Source organism: Equus caballus, chromosome 1 (genome assembly GCF_041296265.1).
Source record: "Equus caballus isolate H_3958 breed thoroughbred chromosome 1, TB-T2T, whole genome shotgun sequence".
Taxonomy (NCBI): Eukaryota; Metazoa; Chordata; class Mammalia; order Perissodactyla; family Equidae; genus Equus; species Equus caballus.
The window spans coordinates 180,645,605-180,664,402 of record NC_091684.1 but is presented as its reverse complement, the minus strand read 5'-3'; the positions used below and the strand labels follow the sequence as shown (position 1 = coordinate 180,664,402).

At 36.3% G+C, this 18,798-nt stretch overlaps 1 long non-coding RNA gene across 2 annotated transcripts; it reads right to left on the bottom strand.

Moving 5' to 3' along the window:
- Positions 1–1,623: 1,623 nt before the first annotated feature.
- LOC138917891 (uncharacterized) lies at positions 1,624–16,480 on the bottom strand. 2 transcript variants are annotated; one of them, XR_011426504.1, is made up of 4 exons: positions 16,358–16,480; positions 15,035–15,279; positions 7,446–7,534; positions 1,624–5,307 (listed from the first exon to the last, which is right to left on the bottom strand). It is a non-coding gene; the product is annotated as an uncharacterized lncRNA (long non-coding RNA). The 2 variants fall into 2 exon arrangements; XR_011426507.1 differs by lacking the exon at positions 15,035–15,279 and having other exon boundaries at positions 5,172–5,307; positions 16,358–16,462.
- Positions 16,481–18,798: the final 2,318 nt, after the last annotated feature.

The window sequence follows — 18,798 nt, the reverse complement described above, 5'->3', positions numbered from 1 at the left end:
GATAACTGGACGCGCATCACTGGGAGCATGCCAACATCAGGAGAGTTCAAATGTGGCAAGACAAACACTGGTAGAATAATGTGGATAGAGCTTAAAAACAGAGTGCTTGGTGAAAAAAACAAAACAACCAAAATGAGGTATATAATTCTATACCATTTACACAAATTAAAAGTCCCTAGAAAAAGTACTCATTTAGCATGAACACATACAAACTAAACAAATCAGTAAAAACAAGAGAGATGGCCTGTACATGCCAATGAAGATAAGGCACCATTAACTGAGAAATGGAATAAGTCAAAAAAAGATACAATCTAATAATCAAAAAGTCGATAAGAGCCATTATTTAAGGAGGAGACATCAGTCTGCAATGTTAAGCATACTAAGTGACTGTATAGTTTTATTTTTATATTAAAATATCAATTGAAACTTTAAAAATGTGAGTGAAAATCAGTACACCTAGACTTTGAATTATTCTTATTGATCATCCTTATTAATATGAAATATGCTAATTTGCTTGTGAGAGTTTGATTAAGGAGATAAAAAAGACCTTATATTTTATCCCTGACTTTTTAATTCATATATAGAATTAACAAAGTTTAAGGCCCACACAGGGAATGCAAGACACAGATAAATGAAAAAAAAGTTAAAGATTCATTGCTGGCGGGAATGCAAAATGGTATGGTAACTATGGAAAACAGCTTGGCAATTTCTGGCGAACATAAACATAATCTTAACCATAAGATCCAGCAATTGTGCTCTGGTTTATTAAACAAAAAAAGTAAAAGATTAAGGCAAGGAGATTTAAAGGGAGTAGATGTTCAATGGCCTAATTATCCAGTGGAATAACTGAGCAGAGGATTTTATCTGAATAAGAAAAATCTCTAATATGATGAGCCACCCTCGCAAAGACAAAGACACAGGAAATCAATTAGGTGAGTGCTTCCTTCTGGTGTTTTCTTTAAAATATTTTTCAAAATATCATTAGGCTTCCAGTTTTAAGAATGACTCATCATTGTAAAGTCATCCTTTTGTCAATTATTATTAATTTTTAAATGACCACTTGCACAGACAAATAATTATTTACATCAAAATCAGCAACAAAGATTGATGTGATTTTATTAGCTACTTTTTCAGTTGATGTTGCTAAATGATAGAACTTCTAATAATTACCTTAATTACCTAGGTTCTGCTTACTGGCCTTTTTCAACAAAAGAAATATAATGTGTTCTCCAACCATCTGGGGGGAAAACAGCAGAAAACAAGCTTCCATGGGCATTCATAGCCTTGAAGATAAAAATGCAAAGTCCCGAGGATCAAGACCTTTCATGATCTGGTCAGTGCTTGCCTACGTCTCTTCTAGGGTTTCTCAACCTTGACGCTGGCTATTTTGGGCCACATAATGCTTTGTTGAGGGGTGCTGTTCTGTGCGTTACAGAATTTTAGCAGCATCCTTGGCCTCTACCTCCTAGATGCCAGTAGGAAACAACCCCCCATTTGCCCACCCCTCACCCCATGCCCCAGTTATGACAAAGTGTGTCTAATTATTGCCAAATATTACCTGGTGGACAATATCATGCCTAGTTGAGAATCACTGCTTCTAGGCTTATCTTTCATGATTACTTCTGTACAAGATTTTTATTGCTGCCATAAAAAATTATCACAATTTAGTGGCTTAAAAGAATACCAATTTATTAATTCGCAGCTCTATAGATTGAAAGTCTGGGTTGACTAGGCTGGTTTCTTTGCTTCTGGTTTCACAGGGATGAAAACATGGTCTTGGCTAGTTGGGTTCTTATCGGGACACTCTGAGAAGAATTGGCTTCCAAGCTCATTCAGAGGGTTGACTGAATTCAGTTCCTTGCATCTATAAAACTGAGGTTCTCCTTTCTTGCCTGACCTTTAGCCAGGGGGTCATTTTCAGCTTCTCGAGGCCATCCACATTCCCTGGATGTTGTCTCTCTTCTTCAAAGCCAGCAACAGCGGATCAACTACTTCTCATGCATCAAACCTCCTATTTCCCCTTCTGCCTCATCGCTTGGCTGCATCTCTCCACTTCCAGCTGGAAAAATTTCTCTGCTTTTAGTGGCTCAAGTGATTAGATTTGTTCCATCAAATAATCCAAGATGATTTCTCTATTTTCAGGACAGTAATCTTAATTGCATCTACAAAGTCCCTTCAGGCAGCGCCTAGATCAGTGCTTGTTTGAATAACCATGGTAAACAAACGTGGGAGAACATCTTTAGAATACTGCCTTTCACAACCTCCCTCCCCAAATACTAAGATCCAACCAACTGAATGACTTAAGGTTCTGCAAACAGGTTTTCTCAAGCTTCCGAGTTGTCATACCTCCTCACCAAGGCCCCATCTTCACTTGACTCATCCTTCAATGTGGTACTCAGATACGGGCTCCAGGGAGCCTCTCCTAACCACAGCACGAGGGGGTGATCATATGCACATCCAGAGAATCCTGCTCTCACCTGAATCATAGCACTTGACACATTACACTGAACTTATTAACCTAATTAGCACATAGTGAAAATTCGATAAATGTTTATTGCATTAATAAAAGAAGTCTATCTGCATGAGGGTTTGCCAGAAATTAGAGCATTTAAAGGAAGAACTAAAGATAAAAATTTTCCTTTGGAGGCAGGCCTGGTGGTGTAGTGGTTAAGTTCATGTGTTCTGCTTCAGTGGCCCTGGGTTTGCAAATTCAGATCCCGGGCACAGACCTAGCATTGCTCGTCAGGCCATGCTGTGGTGGCATCCCACACAGAATAGATGAAGACTGGCATAGATGTTAGCTCAGTGACAATCATCCTCAAGCAAACAGAGGAAGATTGGTAAAAGATGTTAGCTCAGGGCCAATCTTCCTCACTAAAAAAAAAAATTTCCTTTGAACTTTGAAGTGTATTTGAATATTGATGCCTATCATCAAACATTTTAAACTAGTATTTACCTTCATCCAAAACCATCGTTAATATCTGTTTTATCCTTATTTGTGGCATCTGAAGAATCTAGAGCCATTTAGAATCTATCTGGACCTCAAGATTTAGGCTGGTAGAATTGGAACATCTAAGTTGTGACACTTTCTATTGATAACTTAGATCTTGTCTTTATTTTCCTGGGTGCTCTTTATTCATAAGGGTGTTTTAATTGAAACAATTCTCCTCACTCTATCTGTTTCTCTTTGGTCCATCCTGAGACTGAAACCAAAGGTAATGTTGTCTTGTTAGTATATCCCAACCCTGCTTATTGTTTTGTTTGTATTTAAAACCATAGTAGTCGGACAGATTGAAGCCTGCATTCCTCCTAGAGACTTGTCCTCAAAGAACCAATCAAAAACATTCTTCTGAATAGTTATAAATATATATAAATGATTTTAATATGTAGAAACAAGACAACAGAAAGCTCTTTCCTGTTTTTCCTTTTTCTTCCCTTTCTAAAAAGTTCAGTCTGACCACCACTAGGTAGCTCCAAGGGTGAAGGGTCGCTGGTTGTGGCAGCTGAGCATAGGGGGTCCAGATCAAGTTGTTGAGGGAGTGACCCCCGAGGGTGCAAATCTGAGTGCAAATGAGAACCCCATCTGAGCGGGGAGGGTATCCATGCAAGAGACTGGCTGAGCACAAGATACTGGTGCCATCTACACCATTATAAAAATGCAAATCAGGTTTGAAATAACTGTGGTGAAATAAGCCACATGAAAGCAACATACACGTTTAGTAACCTGAGACAGAGAGCAAAGCAGTCTCATTTGCCCGGTAATTGGGAAATATTTATAGATGTATCAAAGTCATGAGTCTTTCTGGAACAAAGTACCACTGTCCCTGGTGGCTACTTGCATGAGAAAACACCTAGACCAAGGGTGGGTGTAGAGGAACTGACTCCATTGGCGCTCCTCTGGAGAGGTCTCTGATTCTAGGTAACATGTGACTTACTCGACATTAAGAGGTCATGCCAACCATCCCATCAAGGCATTTGCAATTTACTCTGCCTCAGCTGTTAACATGTTACCTGATTATTCCAACGTGAGATGATGCTATAAAAGGGATAGAAAGGGAGCCAATGTGTCTATCTCAGAGAATTCAACAATACAAGATTTATATGTCCAGATATATTTAATCTCCTAAAATTTTCTCACTGTCCCTCAGAATTTAAATTATTTATAGAAAGTCTTTACGACATTTTACTATCACTTGAGGAAGCTGTCATGCCCTTTCCTGAGTTTCACCTAGAAAACAAGACCACCTCTTGAATAATTAAACATTTTGATGAATGAAGAATTAGGTAATAAGCAATGGACACTTGCCGTGGCTGAAACCAAGCTACTGCTCTTCTGAAGTTGGCCTAAAATACCAAGCATTGCAAAATAATTTTGGTGTTTACTCTTATGTCTTTCTGCATCTATGTGTTCGTGTGCTTCCCGGAATATCTAAACAGTGCTAACAAAGCAGGAGGCCCTCAACAAGAGGTTGTTATATTAATTGAGGTGAAATGAACCCAAGCTTTTTCTTTTTTTAAATTTTGTTATGGAAATGCTGCTATTTAGCTTAGAAGAGGAAAGAATAGTCTTACCTATCTTGTGAAATGGACGCTAATGTTACTTGTACCTCAAACTTAATCTTGGGAAAACATAGCCGGTGATGGAACATTCCTCTTATGATATGTCGTATCATATGATAGAAGGTTCTATAGATCATCTCCCTTTATCTTTTATTCTTCTTCTCTTATCTATTACTAGATTAACACTGATATGAATGATATCTTCAGATATTACTATACAAACTAGAGCTTTCGCCTCATTTGAAAGCTAGATTGGCTTGGTAAATAATGACATGCACATAAAAAGTGATTTATGCATCTGAAGAAAATAAAAACTTAGATATTTTAATATCTCAATGGAATTTATAAATGTGGTCATTTTTACTGTGCATTTTCAGTCAGTAGGAACGTCAGCAGATTCTGGAAGTAAATTCTACAGAGTGGTATGACAATTACTGTTATATATCTCAGCAATCTTCTAATAAATAATATGAGTCTTGTTTGCATTTATCAGAGTGATCCTTAAGCAAATACCCATGTGAGAAAGAAAGCTTGCATATTTATAAGAGTAAATTTACATATAACTACACATAAAATATTCCGTTCCTTTGTAAAATACTTCTTTATAATTTCCATTAAAATCATCATGTAATTATACCAGAGATACAAACCTAACAAAAATTATGCCAAGCATTATTAGAGGGAGTGCTTTTCAATTGCAAGGGCATCTGTTCTGTGAGAATTTTCTGGTTACAATTTCTGTTACATCTAAAAAAAAAAAGAGAGAGAGAGAAAATAAGGACTTTGTCCCTTGCAAAGGACTATGTTCAAAGGTCACCCATCAAAATTACTTTTAAAGTGTAATGAAAGTGATTATAATAAAGTGTTAAATTTTATATATTATAAACAATCAACAGATCTATACAGAAAGAGGGTGGTTCTATTATAGTCCAGGGATATAAAAAGAATATATTATAAACATATAACATTGCTGACACTTCAACAAATACTCAGTCTTTCACTCAAGCCATTTGCTGAGCGCCTCCTGTGTTTCAGCACCTATGCTGGGCACGAGAGATATGAAGGTGAAGGCCCGAATGCCGCAGGCTCCACTCTTAGAAAATTACATGGATAAGACTGAAAAGTAAATAAACAGCTGTTTCACAATATGTTACTTAACCCTGTGACTTAGCCAAGTGAAGACTGAGTCTTGAAGGACAAGTTAGAAGGGTCGAGAAAATAACAGAGGAGAATATTCTAGGCAGAGGAAAAACGTGTTAGAAAGTGGCTACAGAGAACTGAATATGTATCATCAGGGAACTACAGGCAGTTGAATGAGTCAGCAGCTTAGGGTCAACGTGAAAGAGATGCAAAAGACAAAGATGGAGAAACATATCTAGATGCCATTGCAGAAGCTTGGGTTTTGTTTTGAAGGGTATGGGGGCAGTACTAGTGTATTTTAAGTAGATGATTGTCATATTAAAATTTATATTTTAGAAAAATCTTTCTTCCAAGCAATGGTTCTCCAAGTGTGGTCTCTGGACCATCAGCATCAGCATCACCTGGAAACTTGTTAGAAAAGAAAATTCTCAGATGACACCACAGGCCTACTGTGGACCCAACAATCTGTGTTTTAGCAAGCCCTTCAAGAGACTCTGTGGCACAATAAACTCTGAAAACCACAGGTGTAGAGAATGGAACCGTGGGGGCTGTTTCTGTAGAAATATTTTCAGTTACCAGAAATTGAAAATCTGATCAACAGTAGCCTAAATAAGAAAGGAATTTATTTATGTTCAGCAACAAGAATTCCCAAGAAAGGCAGTCTGGGGATGGCACAGTGGCCAAATGATGCCATTAGGAACACAGGCTCCTCCTATCCTTCTGCTTCACTGTTATCAAGACGGGACTTTCATTCTTTGGGTTACATACTGACTGTTCTGCTTCTGGGCTCTCCACTGCTGTCCTCACAGAAAGGAAGCTGGAACGGGGTGAGGGCAAAATATTTGTCCTTATGTACTTGGTTTTTATTTTATGGCAGAATGAAACAAAATGGAAGCCTGTTCAGGCACTTCTGCTCACATCTTTTTGGTGAGAACCTTATCAAGTGCCTTTCCAGCTACAAGGTTTCCAGTGGCAAACCAGAGTGACTATCAGTTAGAAAGCTCTCCCATAAAATGTTCTCATGTATCGCGTACATATTTTTTCTCAGCTAAATACCTCCATGAAGTACATACATTTTGTCCCTTGTAGCAAGAGGAAAACAAAACGTGAATAGTGAAGCCCTTGTCTTCTTGTTAGATCCTTAGTAAATCTCAACTATTAGCCAACTCTCAGTGCCAGGATTCTCCTCTCGGATCCCTATGAAGGGATATTACAGATCTTCTAAATGTGTGTATCACATTTCACTACAACAGTGTAGACCGTGTGAAGTAATCTCAGAAACTTGAAATGACAACCCAGAATTCCTTTCAGAATCTTAGCAACTATTTCTGGGATAATTCATGGAGTAACACTTAATGTGGAAATTCTCCCTTGTACCACCTTTGGGGCTCCCTGAAACCTGGCGATTTCCTCTAGGTCAAGCTGGAGGTTCTACTTTTGTCCTGAGAGTTGACAAGTGCCCACAAATACAAACACACACTTGAATCAATGATCTTTCCTTACCTGCTTCTCTATAGCCTTTTGCATGACCTTCAGTATTGGTTTCAAGTGTGAGACAAGTACAGTTATCTTCATTTATTAGCTACAGAAGCTGTGGTGATGAAAATGAAAATCATTTGCTCTTAGAATCTGACATTTGTAGAATGCTAAGTAATTTGCATATTGGTGGAAAGCAAGATTCCCAACTCTTTTGTTCCCCCACATTTCCTCTAAAGCATAATGCAGGCAACAAGAATTTAAGTTACCTAGTATTAGTTGAGGGCTGCCAGGAAGAAAATCCCACAGTCCTGTGGGTCCATCCTACACCTATTACAGGCTATGGTGATAAATGGTCCTGGTTTAGGAAAAGAAGAGACAGGAGACTCTAAGTAAACACTATTCAGTCAAGAAAACGAGCAGCATCATGAATAGCCTCTGCTGAATAAATGCAAATACCTTAAGAAATATGTCATCCTGGACAAAATTCAAAAACATTTGGGAGACTAAAACCTTACATGTTATAATTACACACATACACTGACGAGGGGATGAACAGAAACAACAGCCCTAACCATTGCTCTTTAATTGAAATAAAGGCAATTTTAAAACTTCATATCACTGAGCAAAAGGCAAGAGTAGCAACTTCAATTTCAAAATCATTATCAATAGTGTATGACACATTGTCAAACAAACGCACTTCTCTTGCTGTGCAGTCTGCTCCTATTGGCATTTGGCAGTCTGAACACACAGTCATGCTATCTAACGCTCATATTTTCCAAACATAACAAAAGGAGAACAAAACTCTGCAGATTATTAGAAAATATTAGCAGGCAGGGATACCAGCGGATCCATTTCAGTGGATTTGGACAAGGGACAAACTCTAGGCCTACTTATTTCTTTAATCATAATTTTTATAATTATATGTATATCCAATGAGATATACTTTGACAAGATATTACATTTAGTGGAAAGATAAGGAGTTTTTTTGGAAAGAATATGTTTACGTTCACATCAATTTGAGAAGGAAACACAGGACAAAATAAGAAAGAAGAAAACATTATGGACTTTCACCTAATCCAACTTGATCCTCTATTATATATTAGAAACTATATAAATATGCTATTTGGCCATTTTTGGCCTTCAAAAATGATTTTGTTTTTTATGGCTCAAGCTAATACCTCTCCCAAAGGATCTAAACCTCTCCCAAACAATTCTCAGAAACAAAATGATGAGCTATTTACTTAACCCATGGAGCTAACTCCTTGTTTTTATTCCCTTGGAGATACAAGGAGCGTCTCATGCATGGTCAGACACTGGTTAATACGCAACATTGTCTCTGACACATTAGAAACAATAATAGATTTCATCTCAGCATTCAGGTGAGGCTAAAAAGAAAAAGGGATTCAAGCATTAGACAGAAAGCATCTCTTAGGTGAGTTCAGAAGCAAAAGGATTCAGTTGTCCAAATTCTTAGTCTGGAAGTTGAGAAAATCCTTTAAGAATGAAAAAAAAAGGTATTACTCTAGACATACTACTTTTCATAAGTGTCAATTGAGAGTTACTATACGCTCTTAAGCCCTATCTTCAGCAGCAGGTTATATCCCCTGATAACGACAGGGAATACAGAATACAAAGCAAGGGAGCAGGGAAAACGGAGCCACAAAAACTCCACGAGCGTTATTTGTCTAGTGTGGTTTGTCTGCTCGTGTACACTAGTAGAAAACACTTTCAGAAATCTGTGTAGTGTATCTGGGAACTGGAGAGACATATGGATTCCCCTGGACTAGGCCACACTTGATAGTGATTAGTAAAGCCTTGTTATGTGAAGGTTTGAAATGATTCAATCTTGACATTAAACTAATTGACCAAAAAAGTTTCGTTTGGCACTGATACTGCCCTTGTTGCTATTATTTGGCATTTATGTGGCATGTTGTTCTTGCATATTTCTTCATAGAATCCTTATACAGATAGCAGTCATTTTTTCCTTCATTTACGGATTAAGATTTAAATGCTTTCCCTAAATCAAAAAGCCCAAGTCTTTTATCAAACCAAGTATCAAATTTAACATTTTCAGCGATTCAGCCATTTATTCAGTTTCCTATTTTGGTAGCAAAAGCCAAAATGACTATTTCATTCAACTCTGCTTTTCTTGAGTCTATACCTTTTGCAGGCTATATATTTGTCTTGCTAACTCTGCAATGCTTTACATCATTCCACGTCTTTCTTTTAGTGCTTTGTGATTTATATATAAGGGAAAAGAGAAAAGATCAATTTTAGAGAAGTATTTCCCAAATATTGGTCAAACTCTGCTCTGTGGTTGAGGGGAACCTGTTTCAGGATGGCATTTCCAATTCCTGCTTCTATATGCTCCCAGATTCGGAGTCCCTAACAAGCCAATATTATATTTCATCCATGTAAAAAAGTACAAAATCTCCCCCACTGTCAGCTTTTTATCTTGAAATCTCTGAGAACCTTTTTGTCTTATAATTTCCTCCATTTTTCCTATACAAAAACTGCATTTCAATATTTCTGGTCTGTTGAGGAGAAGAACCCTTTGCTTTTCCCTTTTGGCTGTAATATCAAAATCTTGATTCGATTGTAATTAGTTTGGTATAGGTTGCATTTCTTGGTTTCTATTTTGTTTTGAAATATTGGATTAGTAATCTGGACTAGGCATTCAGGGTCCTGCTCTGAGGCTGATATGTAAGCCTTGTCCTCATAAGGTAGAGGCAGAAGTGCAAAGAAATCTCTTGAGAGCTCATGTCCACCTTCTCAAAGCTTCATTCTGTATTTCGCGTATAGCCAGACAGAAAGCATCAAAGACATTTAACGATGTAGTCAGTCATGGAGAGGCAACCTCTATCCCAACAAAAAGGCTTTGGACTTTTGTCATAATCCCAACCATAAATTGATCATCTCATTGAAAGAAACACCACAAACACAAGAATTCTAATAAAACAAACAGATTCCTGAGTCCCTAGGAAACCTCTTCTTAACAGAGCAATGTGTAAAACAGCACAGTATGAATATCAGAACAATTTGTCCTTGACAATCATATAAATAGTTCAGAGCATGTAGCCCTAAAAGTAAATTATGAGTAGCAATTTGCGAGAGCAAGCCTAAAAGATTAGACTCTGTTGATGACAGGCTCTAGAAGCTTTCTGTTCTATGGTAGCTGTTATGTGCCTCACTAAAGTTTTACAATTTCTAAATGATTGCTAGTACAGATTATTAAGAAAACATGTTTTCAAGTGCCATCTTGGGTACGCTAGAAGGATTTTAGCTTATTTGTTAGCATCAGAAACCATTTTTACTATACTTCCCCCTCTGAATTAACGTGAGGGAAATATGCAAAGTATGAAAAATCTATAAAGAAATTACTAAGTACAATGACATTTCAACAACGTATTTTATTATGGATTTCAATTTCTTTTTCTTTTTTTTTTTTTGAGGAGGATTAGCCCTGAGCTAACTGCTGCCAATCCTCCTCTTTCTTCTGAGGAAGACTGGCCCTGAGCTAACATCCGTGCCCATCTTCCTCTACTTTATATGTGGGACGCCTACCACAGCATGCCTTGCCAAGTGGTACCATGTCCACACCCGGGATCTGAACCGGCAAACCCCGGGCCACCGAAGCAGAATGTGCACACTTAACCGCTGTGCCACCGGGCCAGCCCCTCAATTTCTTGTTAACCTAAACGGAATTGAGTGGTTTATGTAATTTCCCTGAAGTGGGCATATTTGTTTAATTATGCCTTAAAAATAAAAATTGTAGCCCAACTAATGTGTAGAGAAAATGTGAAAATTTCGAATATACTTTTTGGCCTCTTCCTCTGGAAGATAGGAAAAATATTTGAAACTCAGTAGTTTTAATGTTTTGTAGCTAATAATCTTTGACCTTAAGATATGACATATTATTTTTATTACTGAAGAGAAAAATCACAGATGTAGAATTTATCAATTTACTATATCTATCTGATTCACATTCTGATTTTGAGAAATGAAACATTGTATTATGGTGTCAAAATGAAAGGAAATAAAAAGGCAACCTCAAGAGCATTTGGATAACTTAAGTATAAGTCACTACAGTCAAAGCTGCTAAGATTTAGTAATTTTTTTAAGTTGGTAGTTTTTTTTTGCACTTTACTATCTTTCCTAGTTTCACATAAGTACATAAGTGAGAAAAAGAACTATCCATTACAGAACCTCTCAAAAAACCATGTTTTGTTCATCTGCCAGACTTTTTCAGCAAAAGCGTCTGTGATGAATTTCTCTCTCCTCCATCCCTCTTTTATTCCATCTCTATTTGAGAAAATACAGTTGCAGAATTGGCCTTAAAGAATTTTTTTGGATGCACTGAGAGATCTGGAAGGCCAGATGAAACTTATTTATTACTGCTTAAACTGTGTAGACAGAGGAAAATTCAGGGGAAGACATTTATTAAGACCAAATATTAAATTCCCTTTCATTGTTTTTCCTACTCATTCTTTGTAATGAGCGGTTTATTTTGCAAATTCCTTTCATAGGCTTCTTTGTGTGTGTATGTTGACATATATGGTAGTCTTCTATGTAGTCCTATGGAAATAATCATTTTTAAAACTGTTTTGTAAACCTAGAAATTGTACTCCTGGACCACAACCCTTAATTTTTCCATTCTTCCCATTCAATTACTCCAGCTGGACCTACTTTCACCATCATTGAGAATCTTGTCCACATCCTTTCACATTCTCTTTATTTCATAAAAGTCTTCTCTCTACTTTCTTCCTTGCTGCTGCAGCCTGAAATCACGTCTGTTAGTCCTTCTGCTGCAATCTTAATTTCTAAGCCTTTTATTCTTCCCCCTACCAATCTTCTCAACCCTAGCTCTGCATTAGTCCAACTCTTTCTTTTTTTGGTTACCGTGTAGGAATCAAAGAAAACTACATAAATAACTCGTAGCATCCAAAATTATTATTACTAAAATCACTGGTGTTTTTAGTCACCTTCTCAAATCTATCCTTTCGGCTTTACCTAAGCAGATAAAGTCATCTCCAGACCTTTATCTGATATCTTTACCTGAATGCTCAGAGGGTCATTGAAATCAAAATGATCCAAAGAAACTTATTATACGCCTCTCAAATCAAAGATACCCACTGTATTTCCTCTCGCATTCTCGTCTCTGATGGTACCTTCACTATCCAGAAGTTACATGTTAGAATCATCTTAAGTTTCTCCCCCATCCACCACCCTCCAAGATAATTAAAACTGTAAAAAGCTTTGCCTTTAAAAAAAATCAGAGAGGCCTGTAGACTATCAAATAAAATATGAAGCAGCAAGAACCATGAGCATGTCTAAGCTGGAAACCTTAGAGTTATTCCTCGACATCTCTTCCTTAACTCAATTCCCAAACCTAATCTGTCACCTGAGAATTCTTGTTGAATCTACTTCAAAAAATGTGTCCTAAATTAATCTATTTCATTTCTAATGACAATATCTTAAATTATGTCCTCTCCATTTCTTGCCTGTAATATTGCAATAGATGCCTGACTCTTTTCCATGCCTCCAGAGTCTCCTTTATTTCTCATCCTTTTCCCACATTACCAGCTTGCTTGTCTATAACCTACCAACCCACATTTTTCACGACTACCTATTTTCTAAAGCAGAGTTCTACAAATTTTTTAACTGTGTACCCAATTAGTAAAAATGGTTGAGTAGGGCCAGCCTAGTGGTGCAGCGGTTAAGTTCGCATGCTCTGCTTCAGCAGCCCGGGGTTTGCCGGTTCAGATCCCGGGTTCGGACATGGCACCACTTGGCAAGCCATGCTGTGGTCGGCATCCCATATATAAAGTAGAGGAAGATGGGCACGGATGTTAGCTCAGGGGAAGTCTTCCTCAGCAAAAAGAGGAGGATTGGCAGCAAATGTTAGCTCAGGGCTAATCTTCCTCAAAAACAAAAACAAAAACAAAATGGTTGAGTAGGCACTACAAATGTATGTATAGATATTTACAAATTGTATACATGTACCACAAACATATACTTTCTATGCTACAAAACATGCTGTCTAAAACAAAATTTTAAAAATGAGATAAAATAACTTCAAAATTTTAATATTTTATTTCTGTGCCCTAATGTACTTTTATCACCCATCAGTTTCAAACATCCCATTTTGGAGACCATTGGTGTAGCCCAGGGTTTCTCAAATTTGTCGTACTAACATTTTGAGCTGGAAAATTCTTTTTGGTGTGGAGAGTGCCGTCCTAGTCATCATAAGATGTTTAGCAGCATCCTTCTCACTAGATGCTAGTGGTACCCCATCCCTAAGATATTTGTCTCTAGACATTGACAAATGTCCTGTGAGGGACAAAATTGCTCTGGTTGAGAACCACTGATCTATGTAGAGAATAAAGTAGAAACAAACAACCCCAATTTATAAACCCATGTATGGACTCAAGCTCCCTATCTAGCTTTGTCTCCCACTACTCCATCCAGATATATACACTCTGCTGTATATTTTCACACCCCTGTCCTTATTCATGTTATTACCTCCATGCAGAATCCACTCCTACCCCTCTTTTCTTGAACAAGAAAAAACTCCACAAGTCAAATAACACCTTTTCTCTCTCTCTCTCTCTGCATATATATGTATAATTCTTGCAAGGTTATGTCATCTCTCTCAATTGCATGCAGCTACAATTTTTTCTCTCTGTGTCTGTCTGTCTCTTTTCTCTCTCTCTCTATTTCTCTTGTGCCAAGTACACAACTTTGGTACTTACCCTCTTAATTTTATCTACAGAACCAGTTTCTCAAATAAACATAACAAGACATTTTATTCCTAAATTGTCTAGTTCAGATGAGTAAATAATTGTCGACATTTCCTTGTTTTTTACGTGATTATAAACTCATTTTTCTGCAGGTAGCGTCACAGCTTCACTGCACATGAGCTTACATCCCCCTCTACCCATCAGACCAAATGAAGTGAACCTGACTGGGCTAGTCTCCTTCATAGGTAGAGTGGAAAACTGGCCACAGTGTATTTTGGGGGTATGATACAGGTGACCTAATGATTGCTGATGTTTTATATTCCTTTAACAAATGTCATATGAAATAGTATGAAATTGAAGGATATACAGAAAAAGATTAAGTGAATTAAAAAATAAAGCAGGTTATGTAGCAGCGTTTATATAATTATTTTCATTCCTTCAACAAATATTCATGAATCATCTAGTTGTCAGGGACTGAGTTAGGCAAAATGTATATAGCAGTCACAACCTTCCTCTCGTGGTGTTTATAATTTAGAAGTGGAACTAAACCTTCAATAGGTAATTATATAAATAATTATTTAATTGTAATTGTGATATGAAGTTTGAGGGAAATTTATGAATTCTGATTTGTTTAGAGTGGTTTCTATTTGTACAAATAGGAAAGATATATACCTATGTCAGTCTAGCTATATAGATATAAATAAATATGTTATGAATATATAGCGAAGACTATATCTCTACATGTAGGGGTATGTATGTGTTAATACAAATATAATTGATATATATGTGCATACAGGTAAAAACCATTAGAAATTATAACTAAACTTTAATATTAGCTATGTGTGAGTTTGTGAGTGGATTTTTTTCTTTAGAAATTTTTTAGTATTTTTAAGTTCTAACATGACCATATGTTACTTCTGAAAGTACTTATAAAATACATATTTAAAATAAAATGTCCTTTAACATACAATATAATGCTCATATCTGATAATAGAATACAAAAGCTTTGAACAAAAATTAGGTTGAGGGAGTGTTTTATAAGATTTAAAGACTTTTGGTGGGAGGACACAAGACAAAGACATTCAATAGATGAGCAGAAGAACTCTGTTACTTACAACTTTGAAAGAGAGAAGGCTGCCACTCAGGGCCACAGAGCGGGTTGCACCTGGAAAATGTCCCACAGGCTGGACCTGTATGTAGGGGGCAGTTTATGTGTGGCAAGTGAGGTGGAGTTAGCTGGGTTCCTCAGATTCCCTCTGGATCGGCTAATCTGAGTAATTTCCGGGACGCTGGAGCATAGCAGCTGTCTCTAGTTATCTGGTACCTGGCCCGGAGCAATTAAGGCGGGTGCATAGTAGACCTGGTGTGTGAGAATCCCAAAAGGGAAGTGGTTAAACCATGAACTGAATCAGCTGCTGGAGGGGAACTAACTGTCCGCTGGCCAGGGCTTCAAATTGGGTCAAGAGACCATTTCAAAACGAAAACAAAATAGACCCCAGCAAACTATATTACAGGGAGGTGATGTATTGATTTAAAGTCTTATAAATCAAATATTTTGCTGCTAAAAGGGAAGAACAATGGGAAAACATGTTATTCGGATTAGGAATAGAGAAAAACAGTATCATTGTTATGAAAATATTAGAAATGGAAAACCAAAGAACTAAGGAAAATTCTACTACCTCTCAGTATGAATGAATACTACTAAAGATATTAAACTAAAGTCTTTGGATGCTCTCTCCCTCATGTTCATGATCTAGCATTCTAAAAGTGATTATTATTGTTAAAAATAAGAATAATCCTTAAACTTTATTGAATGTTTACTATATGTCAAGCAATGTGCTAAGCCCTTTGAGTTATCTCATTTAATCTTCACATGTCTAATGAAATAAATATTTTTATTGTCTACTTTTAATTGATAAGCCAGTTAGGCTTAGAAAGGTTAAGTGATTTAACTAAGGCTATCCAGGAAATAACAGGTAGAGCCTGCCTTCAAATCCAGGCTGAACTGAATCCAAGCCCATATTCTTAAACACTGTGCCATAGGCTATACAAATAGATAGACGATTAATAGACAATAGATAGATTGATAGGTATATTACTAATGAATAGATTCATAGATACATAGAGATAGTAAAGGAGGGAAACACAGTCTGCAATTTCGTGTTCTGTTCTACCCCACCATTCAGTACTACGATGGGAGGGTAGTAGCTAGCAGATACTTCTCTCCCAGCTACTGTGAACATTCAGAAAAAGAAAAAGAGAAAAACTTACAATTTAAAATAAATTCCTAAAAATCATCTGCATGTGTTATATTTGGTTCATCAACAGGGAAAAAAATAGACACATGCATTGAAAATGAAATATCTATGCTAAATGTCTTTGATACCCTGCCAGATTTACCCACAGAAGGTCTTGACTATAAACAAACAGCTACTTACACATGTATGACCCTGGAGAGAAGACTGAGTGGGCACAAAATGGTGTCTGTTTTATCTCGGATTTTTGCTTCATTTTGAGCTGTCAGATTTTCACCTCCTTTCGTGGAAAAGAAAAACAAGAACTCTGAGTCTGCTTTTAGCATTGAAAGAAAGAGTTGCATAACCGTATCCAAGCAGCTGACTTATACCTTTCCTAATGGAGAGACTTGTTTTCAAGGGTAAAACAGCATTTGTGGCAGAAATGGCAATGTGACAGCTACCACTTCAATGAATATAGACACTCCTACACTTGGTTTTAATCACATCTCAGTCAGATCATAATATTTATTAACTATTTAGAACATTTCCTAAATCTTGTGGTGTTCGAACTCTTTCTGGTTTCTCCTTTACTTTGAGAGGGATTGTGTTTTCTTGAAAACGATTTTAAAGAGTTGAGTATCAGTTTACATAGGGTTGCAAATAGCAATCTAAATTTTAATTTCTTTAAAGCAGACTCCATATCCTATACTTCTTCAGCATCTCTTCATCACCAAATCAAAAAGTCACTGGTTCGACGTTAAGAATAACAGATGGTCAATAAATATTGGTTGACCGATTACACCCACAATGAATTGTTCCTCAAATTAAGATTTAGATCTTTTAATTATATAACACAAATATCCAGTTACAATACAGTGTTAGTCAATAGTCTATAATCCACTTCCAGTAAAAACATTTGTGTTTACACTATTTTGCATGAAAATTTTAAAAAGAAAAGCTGCTTATGTTAAAAAAGATCTTTAATATTTTCTCTAACTCCAAAGATTGTTTTATTTGAACACATTTTTACTGATTACTCAGAAAGTATTAAATCTTATAATTCCGCTGGTTTTGTATTTTTGAGGGGGGATGTTGATTATATAGCTTTCTACAATTCAATTATAGGGTTTTTTTAATCAGTGTAATTAATTTTCACTTTTATAAGTTTGTTGAGGAAAATCGGAAAAGGAAGGAATTGACAGGCATTTTAACATACACTTGAGAATTTATTAAATTTTATATGGATATAATATTTCATAATGAACCCTATTATATTTGAGCAAGAGTAAAACGCTTAGAAAATTAAATTTTTAGTTTGTCAAAAAAAGTTTTTCATAACAATCTTTGGGTCATATTTCAAAAATACGATTGGGTTAAATGACTGTATTTGCTACATTGTGAAATAAATTTTAAAAGCAAAGAACATTATACATATTAGAAAAGTCCATCTTCTAATAAATAGATAATTTGGGTGAAACAAATTCTAATATGACTCACAAAGTGCCAAGGGAAGTAATGTATGCACATGTGACAATTTATAAACTTGATGTCTCCAATTTTACACTGAAAATTCATTAAGGCTTTCTGATTGACGGCTATGTAGGGTCCAGTGCCACTATATTAGGACAGCTAAGAAAATGGAAAAGACCAATAATCTAAATTTCTGTCACTATGTGATTTGTGGTTATCCATAAAAAATATTAAAAAGCTGAGTTGTTTAAAGCTATTGGCCATTTTGATTTAGTTCTCACACATATAGATATAAAACAAATAGCTAATGAGCAAATATGAAGTGCATGCATAACACATGCCCAATACAACATTCTCAATCCCTGGCTTAACTTTCACTACAGTTTTGTCGTTACCACTTCAATTTTGTCTTCATAAAATAGAAATAATGAAGTGATACATGTCTAATTCACGAGTATTTATTTTAAGACTAAATAACATAATATTATTTGCTGATAATATGACCACATTGTCACTTACTAAAATAGACATAAAGGCAACTGCCCCCACTCTCTTTGTTGGAAAAAATGACTTAAACTATTCAAAAACGAAACCATATTTTTGCAGATTACTTCCTAAGTTTAGGCATTTTATTTCCAATAGGCTTACATAACAATCTGTATTTTAAGCTATTCATTAACACTTTTAGAAATTAATTCTTTATGGAAGGTTCAGCAAGCAATGTATTACCCAAAATTGAGCATTTCATATCTTTACAATTTGTATTTTTATTCATGTGTTAGCACCTGAAAATATCTGCTTTGAAAATCTTCCAGACTCAAATCATTACAGTCAGCTTTGCAAGATAAAATTTGGAGCACTAAAGAAACCAATAAATTATGTACTAGAGGGAACGTCTTGAACTTTTCTGTAGGTCACTCTGAAACCCATTTCTAGGTAGAGATTTGACTTTTGTATGTTTTTGAGATCATTTTCAAGAGGCTTCTAAGTTTTCCTAAAAGGATGACAACTTTTCCATCTAGTCGTCAAGTTTCTGAAGCCTGTAGATTCACTCTTAGGTAGCAACTCAGAAGAGATCCCAAGGAGAGGCTTTAGTACAAATGCCCCGTGTCTTTTCATGGTCACCTCCCGCAACTCTGCCTCCAGTCATTGCCTACACATGTGGGCTGGCC